Source organism: Jaculus jaculus, chromosome 7, assembly GCF_020740685.1.
Source record: "Jaculus jaculus isolate mJacJac1 chromosome 7, mJacJac1.mat.Y.cur, whole genome shotgun sequence".
Classification (NCBI taxonomy): Eukaryota; Metazoa; Chordata; class Mammalia; order Rodentia; family Dipodidae; genus Jaculus; species Jaculus jaculus.
In genome coordinates this window covers 42,993,968-43,005,157 of record NC_059108.1, presented here as the reverse complement: position 1 = coordinate 43,005,157, position 11,190 = coordinate 42,993,968, and the positions used below count along the sequence as shown (strand labels likewise).

General features: G+C 37.9%; 1 non-coding gene across 1 annotated transcript; it reads left to right on the top strand.

Annotated features, from left to right (window-relative positions):
- Positions 1 to 10,544: 10,544 nt before the first annotated feature.
- Positions 10,545 to 10,653, top strand: LOC123462553. Its single transcript, XR_006638358.1, has one exon. It is a non-coding gene; the product is annotated as a U6 spliceosomal RNA (small nuclear RNA).
- Positions 10,654 to 11,190: the final 537 nt, after the last annotated feature.

Sequence of the window (11,190 nt, the reverse complement as noted above, 5' to 3'; positions counted from 1 at the left end):
GACTCATATTCACTGCTGGCGGGCATGCTGCCTTTGAACAGTTTCTCACCAAAGAGCCCTCTCAGTGTGCATCATTCACATGACAGCCTGTGTTCTTATTTCTCCTACAAGCCTATCCTACGAAATACTAAAAGTTTATTCTATGATTGGCCATCATTCTCTGTACCAGCTACTTTCTCATTGCTGGAAGAAAATACCTGATCAGAAACAGCTTATGGAGAAAAGGGTTTAGCTCCACTTATGATTTCAAGAAGCAGCCATCATGGTGAGGACAGCACAGGTGGAGAAGACAGATAGGCTCGCATCTTCACATCAGCAAGGAGAAAATACAAAGTACAAAAGCACCAAGCCAGGCTGGACTATAATTTCACAAGGCTGGCCCCCAGCAGCAAGACTCTACCTCCCAAAGGCTCCACAAACTTCCCAAACTGCACCACCAAGTGGAGATTAAGTGTTCAAACATGAAGCCATACAGGACATTTGACAAACCATCACATTCATATTATGCACAAAGCACATTTAGTATATATAGAATATAAAAAGTAATAAGGATTTATAAAATTTATATATGTATAGATATGCATATACAACTTTCAATAATTTCTATTCATCATCAGACTATGGAAGAACTTTTATTTCTATGAACACATTTTCTGTTCTTAACTCCTTTTCAGTTATTAAATATTACACAATGATTATATGTTTCTGCCAGTAAATATACATGTTGAAGCAAATAAAATAAGTTTTTAATTATAATCTGTTATGTTGATGAGAATTTTTTAATTATTTTGTTCCAACAATACCTTAAATTGTTCAACAACTTTCTTTTTTTTATTTTAGAGAGAGACAGACACAGAAAGAGGAAAGATAGAAAATTGGTGCACCAGGGCCTCAGCCACTGCAGTCAAACTCCAGATGCTCCCGCCATATAGTGGGCATGTGTGACCTTGCACTTGCCTCACCTGTGTGTCTGACCTGGGATCTGAAGAGTCAAACATGGGTCCTTAGACTTTGCAAGTAAGCACCTTAACTGCTAAGCCATCTCTCTAGCCCATATTTAACAAATCCATACTTAGCATCTGTCCCCAGATGTCAGGCCATAGAATATCCAGGCACTGCAGATAGTGATATATGACCTACTTCAAAGACACCACAGTCTACTTAGAGAGACAGACATGTACTTTAATCTGGTATGCTCACAGGGCTAGAAAAGGTATTTAGGATAATGAAGTTGAATATTCAACAGCATAGTATTTTCATTTCATCAGGAATGGCACCAAAATAATTTCTCTAAGTAATGACTATATCTATAGATATGAGAAAAACACTATGGGTGACCTAGGTAATTATTTCCTGAGTCAGTGTCTAGCATCTAATGTCTCAGTATGTGTTTGTTCTTACTGTACCCCTGAAGCCAGTTTCAAATCTCTTTAATTCTTGCAGCACCTGGGTTTCTGCCAACAGGCACTTGATGAGCCTTGAAAGAGATCAGGGCAACATCCAAAAAGCTCATTTGTTTCTTTTTCTCCCAAGGTAACATGGACACACCTGGTTTAAACAAAGGCTCTGCCAACTTTATACTCCTCTTACTAAATAATGCCCTTGTTATATAAATATAATTGGCCTTGAGTTTCTTCAGTTTAAAACATTTATCTATTTTTAATTGAAGGGTTACATTGACCTTCCAGGGTAGTCAGGAAAATAAAGTAAGATTACATATAAATTTCCTGGCAAATAGTATTCTCCTCCCAGTGTACATAGGCAAACATGGAAGACATTTTCTTAGTTAACATATACAAAAGAAAATTATAACTTCTTTGGCTACTGTTAATATTCCATATCAAATATATTAAGTGTAGGCAGGTTTATTTTTCATCCTATATTTACTTTAATTATGGATTACAAATTATTTTAGAAAGGAACCAAAAGTACTTTCTTGAAGGAAATTATTTCACATGCAAATAAGACTAATAGTTCTGTTACTAGAATAAACATCTTTGCATAGGACTTAAGCTGACTTTTCCATAATCCTGAACCTAAGAATGAATATTAATTACAGGAGATCTTATTATAAAACCTACATGCCTCTGTGCCTGAGGAATTCTAAATCAGAAATTAAGTGATGTCACACCAGGAGAATTATATTTTTACGAATACCATGTGCCTTGTGTACATACACTACAAAAAAAAAAAGAAAAAAACACTATCTCTGGATGTCCCTGAAAGCTACATGGCACCTCAAAAGAAGGTGAGGTAGCATTCAGACTTCCAGAGGTTCTCCCTGAAGCCTCTGGGGAACAGCATCAAATCATGCAGGAAAAGACTATTATTTTACACAAAAGTTGATGTTTTCTCAGCCAACCAACCAATTGCCTAGTCATTGTGACCTAGCACTTTCATTCTCTCTCCCTCTCCCTCTCCCTCCCTCCTTCCCTCTCTTTCTCTCTCTCTCTCTCTCTTTCTCTTTCTCTCCCTCTCTCTCTCTCTCTCTCTCTCTCTCTCTCTCTCTCTCTCTCTCTCTCTCTCTCTCATATGTATAGCGATGTAGCAAACACATGACCTACATGAATTTCATCTAGCTCCCTATCTAAATGCAGATCCACTCTGATTCTGCTCCCCCCAGGGATTCTGGAACCACTCTGTTCACCTTAGTTTAACAAAGGTGGTTTGCTTGTCTTCCTTTGATGAGGAGCTCTGCTAGAAACTAAAGAACAAAAACAAAAACTGTGGATCCCACTATTTATAATGTTCCAGTATAACAATGAACAGGTCATATTAATATAATGTGCTAACTGGTAAAAAATAAATGTGTGTACACTGTGCTGAGTCAGGAAGAAAGCTGCCTATGGTCTACACTGCCTGAGAGGAATGAAGGTGAGTCACTCAGAGAGGTGGGAAAGGGAAGTCCAGAAAGAATGAATAGCACAAGTGAAGATGGTTAGAAAAGGGTATGAATGGAGCAGAAAAGAAGACATTTCACATTTCATAGTCATAGAATGAAGGATGGAAGAAAAGCAAGATATTTTATAGGCATAGAATAAAAGATGGCAGATAGTGGAATATGGAGCAGAAGTAGGCAGGGGTGGGGGAAGAAGGACCCTAGATACTATTTCTTTAAGAACAGCACCTAGGAATTGTTGCATAGGGAGGTTAAGGTTAACTTCACCTCTTACCAACAGGGGGCAAGGCCATATTTGCAGTTTCAGTAAAACATTCTGATAAGAGGGAGACTACTAAGAAGCAATTATAGCAATCACAGAAAGAGATAAGTAGAAAAAGAGTTTCAACAGAAGACAAGGTCCAGAAATACTTAAGAGGGCCTAGAAGAATCTAGTTACTGATGGGAAGAGGTAACAGTAAGTTAGTACTGCCCAAATGGGTCACTGTCATGTCCTTGGCTTTGAACAGAGCACAGGACTTAGGAGCAGAGCAAGCTGGGTTAAGAGGAGCCCAGGAGTGCTGTTACAAGCATGTTAATTTAAAGGCTATGAAACACAAACAGCCAGCCATAGATTTGTATCACCATATAGTGATATATTCTTGCGAAACAGTTTTGAATCACCATATAGACTAGTGGTTGCAAACTGGAAGGAATTGAGCAAATTGATGACATGGTTTATTTGTTTTCTTGAACACTGACTCATGCCATTTTCAGAATAATTTTTAGCCATCTTTATGTTGCTGGTAAGTAAAATACGAGGTTTTTGCATGAAAAGTCAAATTGATGATTCCTCTTGAAAATGAGGAAAGCTGACATTATTGGGCACATTCTCCCTGAGTCACTAGCTCTGGACCTAAGGGCCACCACCCCACTCCCCTGAGGTTTAGGCCTAACTGTTGCCCATCTTCTGCTAAGATTGGGATCAGCTGCTACTTGTAGAGTTGAGAGAAAAAATATTAGTGCATTTCTGCCTCCAGAACTTTAGCCTGGATGCACTTGTATTCCCTTCCCAAGTCCCAAGGCAGTGTAGCTTCAATACCAGGTTTAGATTCTGAGTGTCAATACTGTGAGTTCCTCAGTGCTGTTCTTAAAGAAATAGTATTTAGGCATGGTGTACAACTGGAATTGCAAAAACCCAAGAAAACTCCTTATCTCACATATTTTTCATTTATATCTAATTATTTGAGGGTTAATATAAATATACAGATAATTTATCTTGATCAAATTATCCACACTCATATAAAACTTCATCCTAAGAAAATAGTGACATGATCTGGAGAAATTTTTCAGTAGTTAAAGGCACTCACTCCACAAGAGCTCAGACCCCAGCATGCATGTGAAGCAGTGGTACACAAATGTAATCCCCATATGCTTACAGCAATGGGAAGCAGTCCAGAAAACCCCTAAGCTCATAAGCCAACTTTTCTGGTCTCCTCAATGGCAAATAGCAGCATGAGAAACCCTATCTCAAAGCGAGGTTGAAGGAAAGAATCAACACCTCAAAGTTGTCTTGTCTTCTGACCACATACATGCCAGGGCACACATACACACCCATGTGCACACACACAATAAAAAGGGATTGAACAACAAATGAACAATGGACACTCTCACAGTATAAGCTAGTATTGGAAATGGACCAGCATTGAAAAGTACTTAGAGGATGAAGATCCAACACTCAATGTTTTCTTTCCATTTCACCTTGGCAATATAGAACCACAAAGGTCATTTGATGAAACATTTACATTTAACTGGGAAATTATCTCATAACTCATGACCAGCTATGTACCTGGAAACTTCATTATCTTCTACTGAAGGCAACAGATAAACTGGATCATTAACACCCATGGTGCTTTAGAAACCTCACTCAGTCAAACTGACCAATTTGTATGGAGCTCTCATCAGTTTATCTGCTTCATCCCTAATGACACATAAATAACCTGGGAAAGTCTGAAGTGAACTCACAAGCAGGGAAAACAAAATATATTCTGATCTCCCTCTCACTAGCTTTCTAAAATTCTAGTTTCCAATTCTAGCAGTGCCAAGAAGGCTCAACTGGGGCTTAAGGAGCAAGACACAGTCAAACCTTAATCCAGCTTCCTCTTCCTCAGTCTCACCCTGCCATAGTTTGACCTTACTTTTTCCTTCACATTAATAGAATGGGCATTTGTAACCCTCTTCACTAGTTGTCAGTCCAGGAAAGAATATTTTGCAAAGCTTTTTGAAGGTAAATTTGTAGTGTTTAAGTTATACATTTAAAAATCAAATGATAATCTTTCTACTCTTCATGACTAGAATGGTTATTAAAAGAAAAGAGATTATAATTAGATAACACAGGCCCAGAAAGCCAAACATGTTATCTCTTATATGTGGATCCTAGCTATGAATGATTGGACTTCTATGTGAGTAGGAATAAAACTCAGTAGCAGAGGCTAATAAGCTAGAAAGGGGATATAAGAGGAATAGAAAGGAATGGAGGAGGAAACTTAACAGGATGGCATTGTATATATAAGTAGAAGAATAGATCAGTGGGGGTGAAAAGGCCTAAGTGAGGTCAGGGGAAGAGACTGAGTAAAGGAAAGGTGGGAGGAGAGCTAATCACAATCTAAGTGGAAATGAATAAGTCATATAGAAACCTACATTTTGGACATTGGTACACCGAGAAGCCATAGATTGTTAGTAGGGAGGGAATTACCATGGGTTGTTGTCTATAATTATGGAAGTTGTCAATGAAAAGATAATTTAAAAAAAGAAAGCATATGCACACATTATCCATACAATATTTCCTAAGTCATCTCCATGACACTCTTAAAACATTAATGAGTTATGTCTAGCCTCACTAGTCATATCAGAAATGCTGGGCAAAGTATCTTCTATACTGTAACACTGAGACATCCAATTAGTAGAAAATATTACATATTGTCCATATGAAATAAGAAGATAAACCATATAGAACACCACAAAAATGATGGAAAATGTTTAGCCAAATTTTACTCCTATACAAACGCTCAGTCTTTTCTTCCCCTTCTCAAGTAAGGATCCTGGAGTTCAGGCTGCCTTGGCTATAAGATCAAACCAGCTTTTCCAATCACAATTAATATTTTTCTTTCTGTCTAACGCCAAAGATTCTGGCTGCCTTGGGATCAGCTCACTTCTGCTTTCTAGGAATCTGCTCCACATCAGCTGTTCCTGGTTGAGTACTTTTCTCCTGAGATAAATGACTATACCAAAAGATCGAAAAGATCTTAAATCCATTGGATTAAGACAAAAGACCCTAATATATTTTGTAGTCAAGTGCCATCTTATGTCTCCTATGTATACTTTTTCCAATTTCCCTGTTCAAAGTTACTTTGTCTCTACTTAGATTGTCCATGTACCTCTTTGCTTCCAAAATCAATATAGTCTGTACAGTATGTCCATATTTAGCAGATAGATATGATAGGAGGCAATTTCAGGTCATCATAAACAGGTGATGATAATATATTTACTAATAATCAAAGTTGTCCAAGCATCTCTGACAACCTAGGACCCTCCTTCACTTTCAATTTTGTTATGAACAGCAAAACTCAAATTCTCCCAAATATCACTAAAGGAAAGACAGCTAAAATGTTCCTTCTGTGGTCTCAGAGCATTTATTTCTACATATGGTTTTATGTTCACTTAGACTAACCACGACTTTAAAGAAATACTTCACTAACCTCAAATCTTCATTAGCTTATCAACTTCATTCTTGCTTCGGTTTCTTGTACATAAAGAAAATCACATTTGACAAAGATGTTATAAGCCATGCATATCACATGCATCAAAACAGGAAAACAATAGTCATGTATTTGTGAATCAACCTTGAGTCAGGGTTATCCAACAAAGGAAGGACATTCATGTTGCGATTTATTTAGAACTCTTACCTAACACATTCCTATTCAAACACAGCTCTATTTTTCTAAAAGGAATAATAAAATGTAAAACATACCACACAATTAATCATACTAATAAAGCTAGAAGGCACCTACTACATTTAGAACAGTTTGGAGCCTTTCCTCCTAAGCCCAGCAGTTTTTAAACAAATGCTGAACTGTAGAGATAGCAATCTTGTCACTCAGTTCCATAATTATAAGGAAGAAAATAACTTAAAACACAAATTGTCACTGCATTAGCCATCAAATTCATGTAGCTGTTCAGTCCAGTAATTGCCATAAAAGCCTCTCTTATTCGTAGAGGCCAAAATGTGAAATAATTAAGTTGGTTCTGTAACTTTTTTAAATAAGCAGATTTATTTTACTGCATTTAAAAAAAATAAAGTAATAAATCCAGTCTATTCCATCCAGCCTTGAATGACAGACTGTTAACAAGGCAGTGAAGGGACAGGTGCGTGTTTCATTTAGAGATTTCTGTAACTGAAATGAGCATCGTGCCAGACAGATTGGGTAGCCACAAGGAATAGCTTCCAAGAAAACAACCCAGTGCTGCCTGGGATGATGCCACTTCCCTAATTTATTTTAGGAAGGAAAAACTCCTGCTGTATATTTCCTTAACTCAGAAATTAACTCCACTTTGTAAAAAAGAAAATCTTATTTTATAAAGTAAGAAAGGCTGTTTTAACTGCCACCATAATGATTTCAATTCCCTACAAATGTAAGCAACCCTACTTAGTTTCACCCTAAATTCATTGGCTTTTGTAGCTTCCACTCTGGTTCCCTTTAAAATAAGAGAATAAAAAGAAACATAAGAAAACATGTTCTCCTCTAATTCCTAAACTGTATTCTCTCTCTCACTTGGGACTAGATTCTGGCTTGCATAATTCCACCCTGGCTAGGCCAGAACATAGAAATGCTATACAGACAAATGCCTCATCCTTACCTGGCACTGCTGAAGAAATTACAGAAAAGAGACAAGACAGTATTCTTCTCTTTGAGATGTGTGATGTGCATATATATATATCTACTGAGTGCTTGGATGACAGGTCCACCCTGCCATGCCCAGCAATTAGGTAGATGCTGGCTATCTGAAGTCAGGCACTTATTTAGCAAGCACTTTACAAATTGAAACATCTCCTCAACCCAACACATTTTCTGAAAGCCTTTAAAAATATTTCATTAATTTGTTTGCAAGCAGAGAGAGAATGAATGGGTGCATTAGGGCCTCCTGCCACTGCAAAGAAACTGCAGATGCATGTGTCACTTTGTGCATCAGATTTTACAAGCAAGTACCTTTAACCACCAAGCCATGTCTCCAGCCCATGAAAGGCTTTCACTTGCATCTCCTTCCACATATTTAATGCATATTCAAAATGTATGAGGACCATATAAGTGAAATGAGACAGACTGATATAAAAAAGAATATTCAAGGGCTGGAGAGAGGGCTTCACAGCTAAGGTACTTGTCTGCAAAGCCTAAAGACCTGGGTTTGATTCCCCAGTACCTACATAAAATCAGTTGCACAAAGTGGTGCATGTAGCACACATCTGGAATTTGCAGTGGTTAGAAGCTCTAGTGAGCCCATTCTCTCTCTACTTTCTCTCTATATATACAAAAGTGAAGAAAAATACAACCTACTTTGAGACCTTTATTGCTATGGATAATTATAATGTAAGAAATATCCATCTAGTATTCTGTCTTAGTAATTTTTTCTCTCTTCAATAAATTACTGAAATAAACATTGTCTCTGGCATAATTTTTTTAAACTTTGACTCAAAGAGCAACAAATCTGAATGCTCTTAACCATCACATGCTGTCGTCACACAAAACCTTAGGTGACCAAGATACTGCCTGTTGCTTCTTTTCTTCACTGTGATAACACTGGACCTCTGTAGAAAATGTCACTTACCATTGCATTAGCACAGCAATAACCTTTTCTTGCATGCTAAGTGAAGGTAAGTCAGAATAAATAATGTCAACCTTAATTTTCTGGTATTTTACAGTAAATTACAGGGAAATAAACCATAACTTCTTATCACCACTTTCTTCTGCCACAGAAATTTGGAGAGCTGATGCAAACATTAAAAACCCTCCAGAGGTTGCTCCTCCAACTTACAGCAACAGAATCTCAGGCACAAGGAGAGAAAATGACTTGACCTAGGATGCTAGCAACAGACGGCAGGTGTGGCCTTTAACCCCAGGTTGTTAGGGTGGAGCCTTTTTCCTCTTTGCTACCACAAAGCTTTTATTTATTGTCTCAAAGTAACCAGCATATTGATTAAAATCAAAAGCAAGACCTCACTCAGTACTATTTCAAACCCAACACAGCACATTTTTCATTTAAAGATAATTTCCTCACACTAAGAAACCAAAAGCTAAGAGCCACCCAGCTCATGTATGTGTGGGCTTGAAACCAATCGCTCCCTCACTGACCTCCATGTTTTAGACAACAATGCCACATCCATCTCTTGTATTTGCCTCTTTTACCAGCACCAAGCCTGTGTCATCTCTGTCTTTCCATTCCATGAGAAACCGCCCCACCACCCCGCCGGCTGTGGAGGGCCCTGCCCATCCATGATTCACGGAGGCAGAGACCTTCCTCTGGCTTTGCCCCTGGTGGATGGGTTTTTTTTTTTTTCATTTTTAAAATTTATTTATTTATTTATTTATTGGCCATGCTATCAGTGGACTCAGTATCAGATGAAGCTTTTTTTTTTTCAAATAATCTTTTCCTTACTAGCTTTCTAAGAATTAAGAATGGCTTCAATATCCTCTGGACAGACTAATTATTCTTCAAGTTCCCAAGTCTCATTATCGATAAATTGCCTCCCTTTCAAGAAATATCTACCTTCTCATTCACTTCGCATTGCCTCTTCAACTTTTTTGCTTTTCTCTTTCTGTGTCCTTTCCTTCATCAATGTTGTTTTATTGATTTAATATTTCATTTCTGGCTTGAAGAGATATTACTCACCTCCTCTGAGTTTCTGTGGACTGAAGTCTTGTGGTATCTCCTCACCCTTACTTGGATTGTGCTATGATAGAATGAAAGTGATCTTATGATTGAAGAAAGGCCAGGGTACAGATTCTCAGAACATTTGGAATCAGAAGTGGCATCATTGAGAAAGAAAGTGCATGTGAATGAAAATCAAGGCATAGCTCAGCTCCAAACTGACACCAATCAGACCTGTGTTCCAAGGCAATGGGTTCTACTAATGTCTCAGCCCAAGGTGACCAAAAGAAATGACAAGGCTAGAGGGCTCTAGCCATGTACCATATGTACTATAAAAATACATAGTTCAATGAAACAGAAGTGTCAATCTCAGAGATAAACCCACAGAGCTAAGGTCAAGCGTCAAGGACACATAATGGAGAAAGAGGAGTTTCTGCAATGAATGGTGTTGGGGCAAGTGGATAGTCACATGCAGCAAATAAATTTAGATCTGCTCTCATACTATTTACAAAATGCAACTCTGTTAAACATAAAATCTGAAACTGTAAAGCACTGATAAGATAGCATAGAAAATAGGTTAACACTGGTGTGAGCAATCACTATTTGACTACCACAAACAAAATGCACACAATACAAAGCAGGGACTGGGGATGTGGCTCAGCTGTTACAGGCACTTTCCTGCAAACCCTGCCAGCCTAGGTTCCATTCCCTAACATCCACATAAAGTCAGATTCAAAAAGTAGCATAAACTTCAGCAACACATATGCTAAAGTTAGTATAATACAGAGACGAGTAGAATATGGCCTTTGTACAAGGATGATATGCACATTCATGAAACATTCCATATTTTTTTTAAAAAGTAGTGCAAGCATTCAGTGTTTGTGTGCAGTGGAAACAGAGCCTGCTGCATATACACGAACACACACACACACAATAAGAGAAGCAAAAACAGAACAATAGAAAAATATCACTTCAATACATCAACAGAATGATGAGAAAATACAAAATAGCAAACATTTGCAGCACATACCTTTTGATTAATATTTATTATGAATAAGTAAACCAAACAATTCAATATCAAGAAAATAAATATGTCAACTAAAAACAATATACAAAGGACTTAAGTAGCTAATTCTCAAAGGAAACATACCAGCGGCTATGAGGTATATGGAAAAATACTTGGGGCTAGGGAGATGGCTCAGCAGTTAAGGCATTTGCCTGCAGAGTCAAAGGATCCTGGTTCAATTCTCCAGGACCCACATTAGCCAGATGCACAAGGGAGCACATGCACCTGGAGTTCATCTGCAGCGGCTGGAGGTCCTGGCAAGCCCATTCTCTTTTTCTCTCTCTCTCTCTCAACCTCTCTCTTTCCCTCTCTTTCTCTCAAA